Source organism: Macrobrachium nipponense, chromosome 10 (genome assembly GCF_015104395.2).
Source record: "Macrobrachium nipponense isolate FS-2020 chromosome 10, ASM1510439v2, whole genome shotgun sequence".
Classification (NCBI taxonomy): Eukaryota; Metazoa; Arthropoda; class Malacostraca; order Decapoda; family Palaemonidae; genus Macrobrachium; species Macrobrachium nipponense.
In genome coordinates this window covers 77936395-77951836 of record NC_087204.1, presented here as the reverse complement: position 1 = coordinate 77951836, position 15442 = coordinate 77936395, and the positions used below count along the sequence as shown (strand labels likewise).

Here is a 15442-nt window from a genome sequence, read left to right as displayed (position 1 = left end):
ATTGACTTCCCTGGTAGGGAGAGAGATAGAGAGAACCTTGTGTCCGGTAAGGATCCTCAAGTTCTATCTAGAGAGGAAAAAGCAAATGGGAGGAAACTCAGAGAGCCTTTGGTGCTCGGTAAGAGATCCGAGAAGAACGATGTCAAAGAATGCACAGGCATTCTTTATCAGAGAGATTATTACAGAAGCACATATTACCTGTGAAGAGGAATATCTCTGGCAGTTGAGAGTTAAAGCGCATGAGGTCAGAGCCGTAGCAATCTCATTAGCTTTCCACAAGAATATGTCGATAAACGACTTAATTGGATCTACATATTGGAGATGCAATTCTGTGTTTGCGTCTAACTATTTGAGAGATGTACGTGTAACTTATGATAAGTGCTTCTCTCTCGGACCTTACGTGTCTGCGGATTCGGTGCTGGGACAGGGGGCTGAAACCAATCTAGCTTAGTTTAGATAGATTAGGAATTTTAATCTTGTGGTGTTGTTTTTATGGTCGATTGAAAGTGGTCAGGGAAAAGTACCACTTTCAATTCGTAGTGTATAACAAAGTAGTGTGGTCAGGTGGTCGAGATTGGTTGTTTTCATGCTCCTTGTAATGTTTTGGACCTAGGCTCTGTCTTGTAAGAGGGTTAGTCCCGTTGATACGACAAAGGTGAAGGCTCTACCATGTAAGTGGGATAGGCCCCATTGGTACGATCCAAAATAAGGCTCTGTCGAGTAAGCGGGCTAGCCCCCATTGACATGATCCAGAAGAGTTCTCAGTGACAGGTCTCATCCTCACTGGAACTCTTGAGGCAAGCAGACTCATAGACAGTACTCATGAAGTCTTCTGCCCAATAAGGTAGGAATCAAGGTATTTAAGTTTATTTATAGTACCTACAACAAAAGTTGTTTTCCCTGTTTTTTGAATTGCTATTCATATTGAGTAACTATCTCTTACCCTCCTCCAAGGGTGCCAATCAGCTAAGTATATATCTGCCGGGTAAGTTGCATGTGTAAAAATGAAATTGTTAAGATACAATAAAGTTTTACACATACTTACCTGGCAGATATATACGTTTAAGGGCCCACCCATCCTCCCCTCAGGAGATAGGGGGAAGAAAAATTCTGTCAGAAAACGGGAATGATTCCTATTACCGCCACCTGTAGCGTGTGCCGCGAGTTTTGAATTCTGTCGGACGTCAGAGACATAAGCTAAGTATATATCTGCCAGGTAAGTATGTGTAAAACTTTATTGTATCTTAACAATTTCATTTCTCATTTAAGAACAAATGATTTAGATCATTCTTGATATATAATTATCTACATAATCTGTGAAGGTCTTCATTTACCATTTTCATTATTAGAACTTATTTCTGTTGGTTTTAGCTTTTGTGTGGTAAAAGTATATAGTGTAACTTAATAGCTGACGTCCTTTGCTATAGTCATGCAACCTTTCATTTTCATTTAGTTTTGTTGAAATATGTTTATTATCAATTTTTTGTGATGATTTTAAACAGTGGTTTTTGTATACATTGCAGTAATAGTGACCACTACTCATGCTCAAACTAGTAGTCATCATTTTGATAAGTGTATATTCTTGTTGTGTCTGATGTAATTAAGGGTACATGTGGAAATATAATATATGTACAATTTTCTTTAAATGTCTACAGTCCTCAAGGCAATCAAACAGAAGCAGGGACATGAAATATTGAACCCCATGTTACATTGATCATGGCCAGTGTCCAGACCATTCTAGAGGAAATGTGAATACAGTGTTATGGTTATGGTCAATACTTCCACACTATGTAGGAGAAGTAATAGTCCTAGGAAAACAAAACTGTAGGCTGGTTTATGACACTTGATTTCATTGCAAGTAACTTGATACTTTATGCCAATGGATGATGTGTCTTTCACAAATAACTCTTTCATAAAGTTTTGGCAGAATCTTTGTTTATTTTCTTTATTAATAGGATATTATTAACTTAGTTAATTATGTAAGGAACTTGTTATTATTTATATGTTTATTGTTTGTTGTTAACATTATCAATGTAAAGAAGTTTATGATTGTTATCTTTGTAATGTTTGTTATAGTAACATTTTGTTGCTTTATTTCCTTTATAGTTGCTTTATTGTTTCTTGCTTTGTTTGTTGTTAGTTGTTAGAGTCTCAGGAGGCTTAGGAAGACACAGTGCAGTTTTCTTACTTCATTAACACACTAGTAAAATCATACAGTATACAGTGGTCCCCCCATATTTGCGGGGGATGCGTACCAGACCCCCCCGTGAATAGTTAGAACCCGCGAATGTTTGGAACCCCTATAGAAATGCTAAAAAAAGCCTATTTTGTTAGTTAAAACTCAAGAAAAACCCACTGAAAATTTTCATACTTGATTTTTTTAATAGTTTTATCACAAAAAGTGCATTTTATGATGAAATTGATAAAAAAAACAGGAATTTGTGGATATTTCTCATAGAAAAATACCGCGAATGTGCAAATTTTCCGCGAATAATGCGGGGAAACGTTCCCGAGAGAAATCCGCGAATGTGTGAGTCCGCGAATCCAGAGAACGCGAATACGGAGGGTCCACTTTATATACAAGTGAAGTAGTATGACTACGAATCAAAGTACAAACCTTTTTTTAATTTTCTTAACAACCCACAATTTGGAGGCTCTCGACCTCACTCTGCTAAGGCTCTCGGCTATTCTCTATCTTCTTCTCTCCCTTCAAGCTGGCTTTCTTGAAGGTTCTTCAAAGGAAATTGTCCAGCCCACTAGTAGGTGGGCAATTACTTCTGTTCCGCTTTGTAGTCGTCGTTGTTGGTTGAAGATTATCTAACGACGTCCCTTGGCTGTGATTAATTGACTTAATCCCTCCTTTGTGGGTGGGACTACTGACGTCACCGGAAGTCTTCAAGTTCCGGCGAAAGTTGAAAGGTCAGGTTATAGGTGAGACGGGTAGGCAGTTTTTAATGGTTGCGCCTAGATTATTTTGCCACCAGTGTTTTGGCTACAAACTCACGACACTTCCTAATCGTTACTCTCTCTCTTTCTGTCTCATTTCTCTATTATTTATTATCTCTCTCTCTCTCTCTCTCTCTCTCTCTCTCTCTCTCTCTCTCTCTCTCTCTCTCTCTCTCTCTCTCTCTCTCTCTCTCTCTCTCTCTCTCTCATTTGTCTATTTAATGGTTCTCTCTCATTTATTTTTCTCTTTTATATTTACGCTATTCCTAGCTAACATTCTCCTAGCTATTATTACAATAAAACAAACCATTCAGATCAGCTTGTGAGAGTTAAAAATTTGAATTCAGTTGTCTGGTTGAACTCTTTATCTTAACAGGTGAACATTGCAAGTAAATACGTAAAAGATAGACAAACTAATAACCATTAAAAAGTGATAAAAAAATGTCTGTCCTTTTAAAACAGCATGACAACTTTTCTTGAATTTAAGGGCACCACCACCCTAAAAGCTATTGGGAATAGGGTTGCCACCCGTTCTGTAAAATATAGATTCGTTCTGTATTTAAGAGTGAGATGCTGCGTTCTGTAATGAACCAATACAGAACGCCATTTGTTCTGTATTTGGCTGTCAGAACATCTGCATCCTTTGGATGCAGATGAGGTGAATGAACAAGAAGCAGACGTCATTCAAGTGTACCTTCTTTTCTGTAACAACATATTGTCCATCTTTGAAGATGTCATCAAGAAACTTGAAAAAAACGAAACAACTGTCATTGACCTCTGCCCCATTACGAAGGCTTTCAGGAACAAGCTCATGCAAAGAAGAAAGGATAATTTCTATGGCTACCTGACAAAAGTAAAGATGCAGCAGCTTTCTTCATCAGAAGCAAACACTGCAAACGCAGATTTTCAACCATTCCTTAGTACTGCCATCACATATGTAGATAAGTGGTTTGACTTTTCAGAGGAAAATTGGCTGTCCTTCCTCCATCCTCTCTTACTCAAAACTGAGATACACTTTTCTGACATGGAGAAACTAGTTGAGAAACTCTAATTGATCAGCAGACTCAGTGTCAACATGGATGAGCTGTATGATGAATTAACAGTCATAATGTAATTGTGGAAAGGCTAAAGGAGGGAGAAGACTGGAAGTCCAAAGGCACAGCTGCCAGGTGGATGGCTGTCTTCCAAACCTCTGACCAGACTCCCCTCCCTAACATGGTGTTTGTCCTCTCTTACATACTGAGTGTGCCAGCTTCAACGGGTTATGTTGAAAGGATATTCTCAATTATGCAAAACAAGTGGACTGACACCAGGAATAGGTGCTCCATTGAGCTCATTAAATCCGAACTCCTTGTAACCCTAAATTTCGAACAGAGTCGTGCTGACTTTCTCACAACCATTGAGCAGGATAAAAGGCTTCTTGTTGCGGCAAGGAGCAACACAAAATATTCATGGAAAAAGTAGGAATCCTGGGAATGACCAACATGCTTGGTGTATTTCCTTGATTCACTGAAAATTTTTATGATGTTACTTTTAAATGGCTATTTGTATTGTAGTTCAGCAGTGGGAATGAATCCTGTATTTTCTTTTGTATATTACTGAAAGAATAAAATAAACTTGAAGGTATATAATATAATATAATATTTTTTCATTGTGTCACAGAATGTCATTTTGTTTTGAATTTCTATAGACTTGTCAGTTGTCACTTCAGTGATAATTGACAACCTCAGAAGCAAGCTTCTAGTCCTCATCAAATATGAAACATGTCTTCCTCACCCTCATGTTAGCTGCACAAAGGCAGAAATAGGACACATTTCAAAAATTTTCTTGGGAGCTCACTGCACGACCCAAAACCCAGCCGAAAAGACTTGCTCCATTCGCCATAACTTTTCCTCCTTATACAACTCTCGGTATATGTTCTGTATTTTTCTGAGCTCAAGGTGGCAACCCTCAAATTTGGGAAGTCTCTCTCAAATTCTGCCGGTCTCCTGCCACATTTAGCCAGGCAACCTTTACCAGTCAGTTCCTAGTTGGGTATTCCCTGTGGAGGGTTAGTGCCATCAGTACACCTCAGGGGGTGCACTGTACACATTACTAAAGGTTCTTTGTAGCATCCATTCGGCCCCCAGCTGCAACCCTTTCATTCCTTTTACTGTACCTCCATCCAAATTACCTTTCCTCTATCTTGCTATCTACCCTCTTATAACAGTTATTTCATTGTGCAACTGTTAGGTTTTCCTCCTGTCAAACCTTTCAGACCTTCTACTCTCAATTTCCTTTCTAGAGCTGAATGGCCTCTCTAGCATTGAATGGTCTCATAGGTCCTAGTGCTTGGCCTTTGGTCTAAACTCAATAATCAAAACCAGTTGGGAATTGGTTGATTGACAAGACTGTATTGGGGCAATGAGGAAGCAACATAGATCTGATCTATTTATTATTGGGACCCCATTAATAACTCGGTTAGTTCTGCTAAAAAGGCTATTATACATATTTTGGAGGTGAAAAGTAAACCCGATGTTCTTGTATAAGTGTATGAAGTCCTGTAGGGGATAGTGCATGAGGTGCACCGTAAGCTTACTTAGGGTTTTTTGCAGTGGCCCTTAGCTGCAACCCCTTTCATTCCTTTTACTGTACCTTCTTTCATATTATTTTTCTTCCATCTTACTTTTTGCCCATTCCTAACAATTGATTCATAGTGCAACAGGAATCACAATGACAGGGATGACATCCAGAAAAGTATGAGTAGAGATGAACCAATGTATAACCTTGATATTGGCAACCTTTGGGATAATGAAGAGAGCTTATTAGAGTAACCAAGCCCTTAGATTGGATGCTGTTGGGGGGGGGGGCAGTGCCGTTAGTGGACCTCAGGTGGTGCACTGTAGGTATTACTCAAGGTTCTTTGCAGTGTGCCTTCGGCTCTAGTTGCAACCACTTTTGTTCCTTTTACTGGACCTCCTTTCATATTCTCATCTTACTTTCCACCCTCTCCTAACACTTGATTCATAGTAGAACTGCGAGGTTTACTGTCAATTTCAATTTCAGTGCTGAATAACCTCATAGGTCCCAGTGCTTGGCCTTTGGCCTAAATTCTATATCAACTTAGATTCGAAGAGGAAGTCAAATATAGATAACATGGAGCATTGTCATTCAGAGTTGTAATGTTTAGAAAATTAATCAGTCAATTCGATTGTAGGGACCAGGCAAAAGACTTACCATGAACTTGAAAGAAGAAAAAAAAAAAGGCACGGGATATCCCGTGCTCTGCCTCACTTATAAAGAAGAAGAAATGAAAGGGAGTTGGGGTAAAGTAAATAAAGCTTTGCACCTCATAAAGTGTAGTGTGGCCGCAACTGTGTTTGTGGAGTGAGCGCCTAGGAACCAGGAAGCAGAACCCACGCGTGTCTCCCCTTCTTAGACCATGGGAGGAACTCTCTTAACTCGAGAGAAGAGAACACCACTGGAAACCCCAACATTACTTATATTGTATCATCTGAGAAACCAAATTAATATAAGATGTACTACAGAGCAAGTGTAACGACTTTAAGTTCAATCATTGGCTTGAAACTTTAGTCAAGATGAATTTGCAAGAAGCGAAACAGTCATGCATATAGTACTAGAAATTAAATTCTCGGTCACACCACCGAGGGGTTAGATATGTGTACTATTTCTGGTGATAGAAGTTCACTCTCGACGTGGCTCGGAAGTCGCGTAAAGCCGTTGGTCCCGTTGCTGAATAACCACTGGTTCCATGCAGCGTAAAAACACCATACAAAACAAAACAAAAAGTACTAGATATTATTGTTCTAACAAGATATAGTTACGAAAACATTCATTTACCTGAACTTTGAGAAATATAAACGGTGTTTCGATTATATTTATACAACGGGTCACTGCATGACAGAAGTCGTCCTGTCACTCCGGAAGATTCCATCTCTTAAACTCTCCCATGATTTAACAGATCGTCCAGTTGTTTCAGGAAGGAGGAAGAAACAGCAACGGTGATGTTTGCAAAGAGATATTCCTTTAGGCATGTTCATTTTATTTCCAGCATGGTGGGACGGTTTCCACCTTAAAGCCTATTTCATAAAGCCATTCCTTGCATTACTTTACAAGTTTCTGCAAATTCCCCGTCTGTTAAGAAAATAGCTTGATGGGATAATCGAAACAGCCTGTTTTTCAATATGCGCGCGCGCGCGCAGACACACACACACACACACACACACACACACACACACATATATATATATATATATATATATATATATATATATATATATATATATATATAGTATATCTATATATATATATATACATAGTAATGTATTACTTTACTCCTTCAAAATGAATTTCCCACAAATAATCATTATTATATCCACAGTAATAGTGACAATATTGTATCGTAAAAACAGTAGGTTTTTGCATGGTCAATATGATAACAGCAGAAGTAGTGATTTAGGAAATAGTCATAGGTATTGCAGCCACATCCAAAATATCTTCACCTGCCTATTGAAGAGAGCTGTTCGCCACACGGTAAGCATATCATGCCCCTGCCCCCACGAACGTCCCTCCACTACTTGCAGTTTTTGGGGGGGTACTACCCAGTTTTCCTCAGACAGAACCGGCGTTGACCCAGCGATCATCTTTCCATAATACAGGTCTCGGCTTACTCTCTCCAGCATGTCTACGTCACTCCCCATTGCAAAGTTACCAAGTTTTCATTTTGTCAAACAAATAATCAAAGGAGCGTAAATGGTCTGTCATTTATGAAAATATGTGACTGGTCACTGGTTGATTTATATCAATTGACTTTCTCCAGGTAGTCTTTGTGATGATCCCGCCCACGTATGCGCGATGCCAGGGTAATGAAAACCATACAAAGATAGTGCAGATCAGTAGGAGAACTCCAGATCCTCAATAGCAGCCGCGTATCTCAGGAACGAATGTGAAAAGGGCCAGTGTGTCAAGGCCAGGGAACAGAAAAGTTATTCTGCCATTAATGTCAAACCAACCACGAATGCAAACATTAATGCATAAGAAGCAAAAAAATAAAGAATGATTGGATTATTGCTGAGCCACCTCTCAAACATCGGTGAGGTCAATGGCCTGTTGTCAATTTCGCGTAAAACTCGCATACTGTATTTATCTTAGTTCCTGTACAATGGCAGTTATTTCCGCCAATAATCGACATGTAGAGCTCCTGATAAAATGAAAACCAACGTACAGAACTGTTATATAATATGTGGGTCATAGGTAAGTACATGTTTTACTATCGCTTGGAACGTGTTGCCGATAAATTGCAGGAGAATCTGGTTCTATCTATTCGAAGATGGTGCTGGACGTTCATTGTTACAGGTTTTTTCTATTCTGTTGGACGCTAATGTGAAATGAATTCTAAATTTAGCCTAAGTCCCAGGTGACCTCAGATAAGGAGTTTGAAAACCTGAAAACCGATGTTCCTTTGCATTTCAGTACATAAACTTTGCATAAAAAAACTGGAACTACACACCAAGGGAAAAAATAAACAGAGAACGCGCACACAAAACAATAGTACTAATTATTGCTGCTACAAATGCCTCTATTACATCGACAGCCTGTTCGAAGAGCGCCCATTCTATCCCCATCTCCAACCCTCTCCCTACCCTCCCCCCCTCTCCTTCCCCCGATGAACGACGACAAGGCGAGAAGTGGTACCAGATCCCAGACTCGGCCAACAGAGATACGAGAGGAGAGGGCTAGAGCCAGTCCACTAGAGCCACTCATCCATATCTAGTCAACTCCCACCGTTTACCTGCAGGAACCGAGACGGAGAAGGCGTTGTTGGTGTATATTTTTGTATGAATAAGTGTACCAATCGTTGTATCGCCAGTGCGACGTGTTTTTAAAGTGAGTTGACGATCTAGGACTTGGGTGTCGCCGTTGTTGTTTTTCAAATAATTTAAAAGTCGAAAATAGAATGTTTGAAATTGAATAGATATAAACGAAAATTACCAATTAGTGGTGTGATGCCCTGTCCTTTTTAGTGCAATGAATTAATGCTTTGCTTCAGTATAAAAGAGAATATTTTACGAGTGATGAAATTTAATAGCTACATGAAATAATAGTTGATTTATGTTGGAATTATTAGTTTATTTGAATATTTTGTTTTCGAGGGGAATTAAGGTACTTAAGTGATTTTAAAGTGTTTGAATTAGTATGATATATATATATAATAGTATATATATAATTATATAATTATATTATATATATATATAATACTGATATATAGATATTATATATATATATTATCGTATATATATATATTATATATATATATATATTTATATTTATATAATATATATTACTTTCGAATAATAAAGCAACTTACAAAAGATCATACGTTAAGCGCAGAAAATAATACAATCTTTTAAACAAACATAAAAATCAGTTGCTTAGCTACTATCACTTACGATCATTAACAATGTGTAGCATGCAAACTTAACAAATCAAAAAGGTCTTGAACTTGTAAAGCCTTGTGTAGCCTACTATGTGAAAACTCAAAACAGAGGAGAAGCATTATTATTAAATAAACCATCGGACGTAACTACATACATTTTTTCCTAGGTAACAGATATTTTGCGTTGTATTTCAGAATAATTGAGTAAAACAGTGAAGCATCCTTCCTATTCAAGATTTGGAGAAGTGTCGTGCGAACCATGAGTGTAAACACAGCAGCTGGGAACATAGACGATAAGTAGGGTAAGTCTACATCTTGACGTTCTTGGGGGATTCCGGGTCAAGGAAGAGAGAAATCACTGCCAGGGTGATCTGTTAATCGTTAATAATGATTTTGATGTTCCGCCGTTCCGTTACAGTTGTAGTCGTTATGAGAGAACTTATTTAGTAACGGAAGGATCAAAAGCGTCTTCATTGTTAAATTAAGATGGGCCTGAAAATGCTTGGAATCTTACTGATAAAAACTGAAAAGCAGAGGAATCAAACCAAGGCTTCGTTCTTCACTTATTTATTTATTTATTCATGGAACGTTTACTGATATTTTGAAAACAAGAGTCAGTGCTGACAAACAAGGTCTGATTGATCAGTGAAAAGCAACTGTCATTGAAAACAATGTTTATAAATTACATTATATTTTAATTTCCATAACACTAGTTTTAAACCGGACCAGTGAGTTGAACTCCATTCTTTCTTGTTAGATAGAGACTTATATTGAAATCACCTGGCACCCAAATAACTGACGCAACTGTTGGTAGAAGGCCTCCAAAGGTCCACACCAGACACTCTTACTCCTTTCCTCACCTTATACCACAATTTCGGGAACCACTGGAGAAGGACCCTTGCTGGCTTTTGGGTGTCTGAACCCTATTCCAACGAAACTAAAAATTGAATCAAGTATATTTCTTATACGGATTGGTCTCGATGCCCTTGTCAGTCGGTTTTGCAATGTTGAAATAGAATAAATGTCAGGGCAGTTGGAGCACTGTATGGTAATTAGGGCCGAAATCCTGGTATTGGGCTTAAGATTGCTATCTATTGTCACCTGATAACCTAATGGAGAGCTGAGAAAATGAAAAGTGTAAGTAAGGGAAGAGGAAGTCTGATGTTCCCTTCCGGTCTTACGAACGCACGGAAGGCGTTAAGCTGCCCGCTACATTTTCCGTTTTTATGTAATAATTATTTTTTCATCCTGCCTGCTGACCTTTTGTACAGGCATCATTGTTATAATCCCGAAAATCATTATTATTATTATTACTGAAGAGAGATTTCTTGAAATAGAAATACAAAATCATTGCAGAATGTTTTCAACCACCTGGTGAGAGCTGAGTAAAGCTCTTGGGAGCCATGTGCGTAGATCTGGTTATATTTTGACAAAAAAATTATCACGAATTTCACTCTTGTTTGTATACACATTAATGCTACTGCATTTACCTATAAAAGATAACTCCAGTTTTAAACACTAGCCGTAAAATTGAAACGAGCAAGATCCGCGTCAAAAATTTATGAGGAATGCTTGGACGATTTATTTTACGAGAATAACGAGATGTGATGTGGGAGGGGAAAAAAAACAACAACGAAAATCTGTTGTCCTTGTCAGCATCACTGAGAATTGCTCTGCCGGAACTAGGCAGATATCAGCTGTTAGAGCTGATATCAGAAATATGTTATAGATGTGGGACTATATTTTATATCCAACTGCAATTGAATTTTTAACGTAAGGTCAACGGACTGTCCATTTCTTTACCTGCTTCACTTTCATAAATACAGTATCCTTCCGCGCATGCGCTGGAAGGTTGTTCCATATATGGAAGGCTACGATTTGTCTACTGAGGAAAAATACAAATATATTAAAAATTTTTGCAGTGTATCAAGTATAGTACCAGTCTTGCTGCAAAACCTAGCAACATTTTGCAAAGGGACAAATGATAATGACGCCCGAAAGTCAACACAACGAAAAAATTAGTGCAAAATTCGCTATCGTGTTCAGTCAAGTGAGATTACCTTTAAATATGGTTCTTGGGGCCACAATTCGTTCTCGATACTTATTTACTGAGCGCCTCTCGCCTATTGTAGTTGATAGTCACGTCGTTCATATCGTACATCATTGGTATGATTTCACTATCGTTCACTTTCAAAAGGTGAAGCATTACTTTCTTACACCAAGTTTTGCCTTGAAATGCATTTCAACTGATCACTGACCTCTTGATAACTCTCTCAAGATCTTTGCTTCATCTTTGATGGAAACTCCTTTGAAAATACTTAACCTGATCTTGCTTGGCTACAAAATGAAAAACCAAAGTTTGAGCTTTCATTTTTTTTATCCTGATGAAGAGGAGTAATTTTTTTTATACTATTTACAGTCGAATTTCTGATGCTTCGCTTTGGTTTTAAATTTGCAGAGATCGTTGGTAATTTTTGTGGTCCTGTACTTAAAGGAGTAACTCCAATAATTCGTTGTGGTTACGCAGTTTTGCAGGAGTCCAACGCTTTGCTTCGGTCTTACTTTTACGGTGATACTGTGCTGTGGCGATGTTTTTAAAGGTGCCTTTAGGAAAAGTACCTCTATAGCTTTGCAGTTGCTTTACTTTGACAAAAGTAATGTTTGTAGTTTATTGTAGCTTTATATTCAGGGATCTTTATCGAACTGAGATATGAAACTAGTTATTGTTCCTACTGACGTTGTCTTGTCACATGTTGGTCTGTCAGGCCTTACTGGGATGTATTATCGCTCTCACCAGGTCCCCAAGCTCTGCTGCAGTTTCCTAAATATTGTTTTTAGGATGCAGTTGCCACCACTATGAAACCAAAGATACTGAATGGATAGTCTGTTTTCTCTAATGATTAAAAAATCTGACATCATATTAAATTCATGCGTGGTTCGAAAGGTAGTCACATCTCTTTTTGACGTTATCCTAGTAATGGATATTTCAATGCTCACTCCATCGGGTTCCGGTCCTCGTTGACATCCATGACCGGTTGAACCAGACCCTCCCTCTGCCATTCTGCTGTACGCCACTGTATCCATTTCATAAATGAATGGCAGAGTTCAAAAGACATTTTATTTGAATCATTTCACAGAAATTCTTAGTTTACAATACGAAATTGTAATTCATTTCAAAAATATTCCATTCAACACTGCATTACATTTGCTCTTATTTCTCCATAATTATTTACCAAAGTATTGGATTAATAAAATGAAACTTGTCGTTTTGACATCACTTTGCATTCGAATGCTGAAGCATTAAAAAGAAAGAAAAAAAATTAGAATTGCCAAGGCAGCCATTCACCCATAGTTGGAGCTGCATTTTAATACTCAACTTGAAACTTATTGAAAACTAAGATTAACAGTTCTCTGTAACCTTCCTTTTATCCGAGTAAGTCGTCAAATACCCATGACAAGATTTGCTAAAAGTTTTTCCCAGGTTCACGATCTGAAGATGAAGTCAAACTGACTTACAGTGAAGGATGGACATTAGTCCCCGTAGATTTCATTTTTTTAAAGTTCCAATTTGTGTTGAAAATGTTTTCATTAATATTCTATTTATATCCATTTGTTTTTCCCACATTTTTAGATATTTACACTTGATTGTTTCAGTTTTTCTGGTTCAATGTATGTAGTTCAAATGATTACTGTATATTAGGATCACGGTCACGTGATTAGTGGTTGGGATGTTTGGATTTTCTGTCCGAGGGGGCTTCTGTGGCTTTGATTCAGTGCCTTTGAGAGTCTGTAGTAGGGTCAGTCAGATCATTTCTTTCCAGTCAAGTCTGAAAAGGGAACTGGAAACGTCACGCAATTAAATTCTCTTCACAGAAGGCCAAAACAGACTGTAGATGTCAGGCTAGTCAGTTTTTTCCATGGAGGTCTGAAACAGAGACCGATGTGGTCAGGCTTGGCTGCTTTTCCTAGTGCGTGCTGAAACAGAGACCATAGACTTCAGGCAGGTCAGTTCTTTTTTTATTGAAGTCTCAAACAGAGACTGTAGAGATCAGGCTAGCCAGCTGAGTTTAGCGAATCCTGAAATGGAGAATGTAGAGGTCATACAAACCATTTCCTTCCAGTGAAGTCTGAAAAAGACAGAAGCGGTCAGGAAAGTCAAACCCGTCAAATCCATGGACTAAGAAGTCTGAAACAAGGGGCTTAAGCGGTCAGGCCGGTCATCAGTTCACTGTGAAATCGGAAACAAAGAAGGGCTGTTTAGAGGTCAGGCGGTTCATTCCATTATACTGAAGTCAGGAACAGAAGGACCAGTCAGGTGTTCCCAGCGTAGTTCATAGCAGAGAGTGAAGAGTTTTCCTCTATTCCTTTTTTGCGTCTGTTTTTCCGTCCGTCGATTTATCATTCATTGCTATTTTGATTTGTATCGCACTCATCTTCCCTTTCCACATATGGCCAATGAATGAATGAATACGCATTTTCTTGAATAATAATAAAATAATAATGAAGATGATGATGATGTCTGTTCCTCTGGTCCAGCATCCGATTGAAAGTTGTCCGTGTGCATAGAAAACGTATGTAGAAGGCTTGTCATAAATAGGAGGAATTATATATATAAAACCGTTTTCTATACCATGAGAGTGGTCCAGAGAAAAACAGCAGAATGGTCACCGCATTCATGTTTTTTTTTTTTTTTATTGCTGAATTGTAATGACCAGCAAGCGCACGTCATGGACCTACACAGAAACCTAATTTTTCAGCACATCATCTCCTACACTTTCACTTCATTTATCCAGTACTTTCTTGGTTGTCCTCCCGTCCACCATTCTAATTTACAAATTACACACACACACACACACCACCTCACTAACCTTCCGCTATCCATTCTTTCCTCATGACTAAATCATATGAAAGCATTTATCACCCTTTCAGTTCACATTACTTAAAAATTGGTTATTAAAACAACTCATTTCAGTAGTTTCAAAATATTTTACCTTCGGCATTCGATAATATTTTGAAGTCAATGATTTAGCATAAAAATCAATATGTCCATTTTGTTACTTATTTTTAATTTTCCTCTATTCCAGACTGCAGGTGCTTCAGCGAGAACGATAGACTTCGACCTACAGCACTTTATCAGCATAACACCTATGAAAAGGTGAGATCGAGGAGAACAGATGCAATGTTTGGTCAACTTTGAGTGCAGCACATACGAGCACGTTTTCCTGCAGTTTTTAGCATGTTGCCATCAGACTTTACATTCAGTATCCAATGTGCGTCAAATTACCAAAATTTATGGCAAAACTGCGTCAAGTAGCCAAAAATGGTGTATCAAGTAGCCAAAAGTAGTGATGCAACTGAATGAGCCAGTATTGGTGGTCAGACTTTATCAAGTAGCCATAATTGGTGATGGAACTGAATCAGCCAGTATTGGTGGACAAAGCTGATCAAGTTTCCAAAATTGGTGATGGAACTGAATCAGTCAGTATTGGTGGTAAAACTATGAATTAGCCAAAATCGGTGATGGAACTGAATTAGCCAGTATTGGTGGACAGACTTTAAAGTATATAGCCAAAATTGGTGATGAAACTGAATCATCCAGTATTGGTGTTAAAACTGCACCAACCAATGGTGGTGACGAAAGAACACCATTGATGATAACATTGCACTACGCACCAAATATTGGTGACGAGATTACACCAAACGGCAAACATTATTGGCAAGCTTGAAGCGTTAGTTCTAGTGTGATATCAGCTTAAGGAACCCACAAATGTTAAAGAAGCATTTGATCACTTGTTGTACGATTTATAGGCAATTCTAAATAATGTAGGAAAACGTGACCGTGGGTCGTTGTCTTAAATGGCTTAGATTGAAAACGGGCGAAACTCTTGTTTGATTTAAATATTATAAGTTTCTATAAAACCTCGTGATTCCATAGCAGCTTTATTGCCTAATTATATCAAAATTAGTGCAGGATTCTAAGGGACATATTTATGTTCAGAAATTTTTTTTCTCTCTCTCTCTCTCTCTCTCTCTCTCTCTCTCTCTCTCTCTCTCTCTCTC

General features: G+C 38.2%; 1 protein-coding gene across 2 annotated transcripts in view; it reads left to right on the top strand.

Annotated features, from left to right (window-relative positions):
- Nucleotides 1-8640: 8640 nt before the first annotated feature.
- LOC135223710 (uncharacterized) overlaps nt 8641-15442 on the top strand; it is a 12241-nt gene continuing 5439 nt past the window's right edge. Inside the window, exons 1-3 of one of the 2 annotated variants that reach the window (XM_064262444.1) lie at nt 8641-8832; nt 9578-9684; nt 14467-14537. The gene's annotated coding sequence lies outside the window, so the exon portion shown is untranslated. The remainder of the gene's footprint in view (nt 8833-9577; nt 9685-14466; nt 14538-15442) is intronic. The other variant, XM_064262443.1, reaches the window with a different exon arrangement.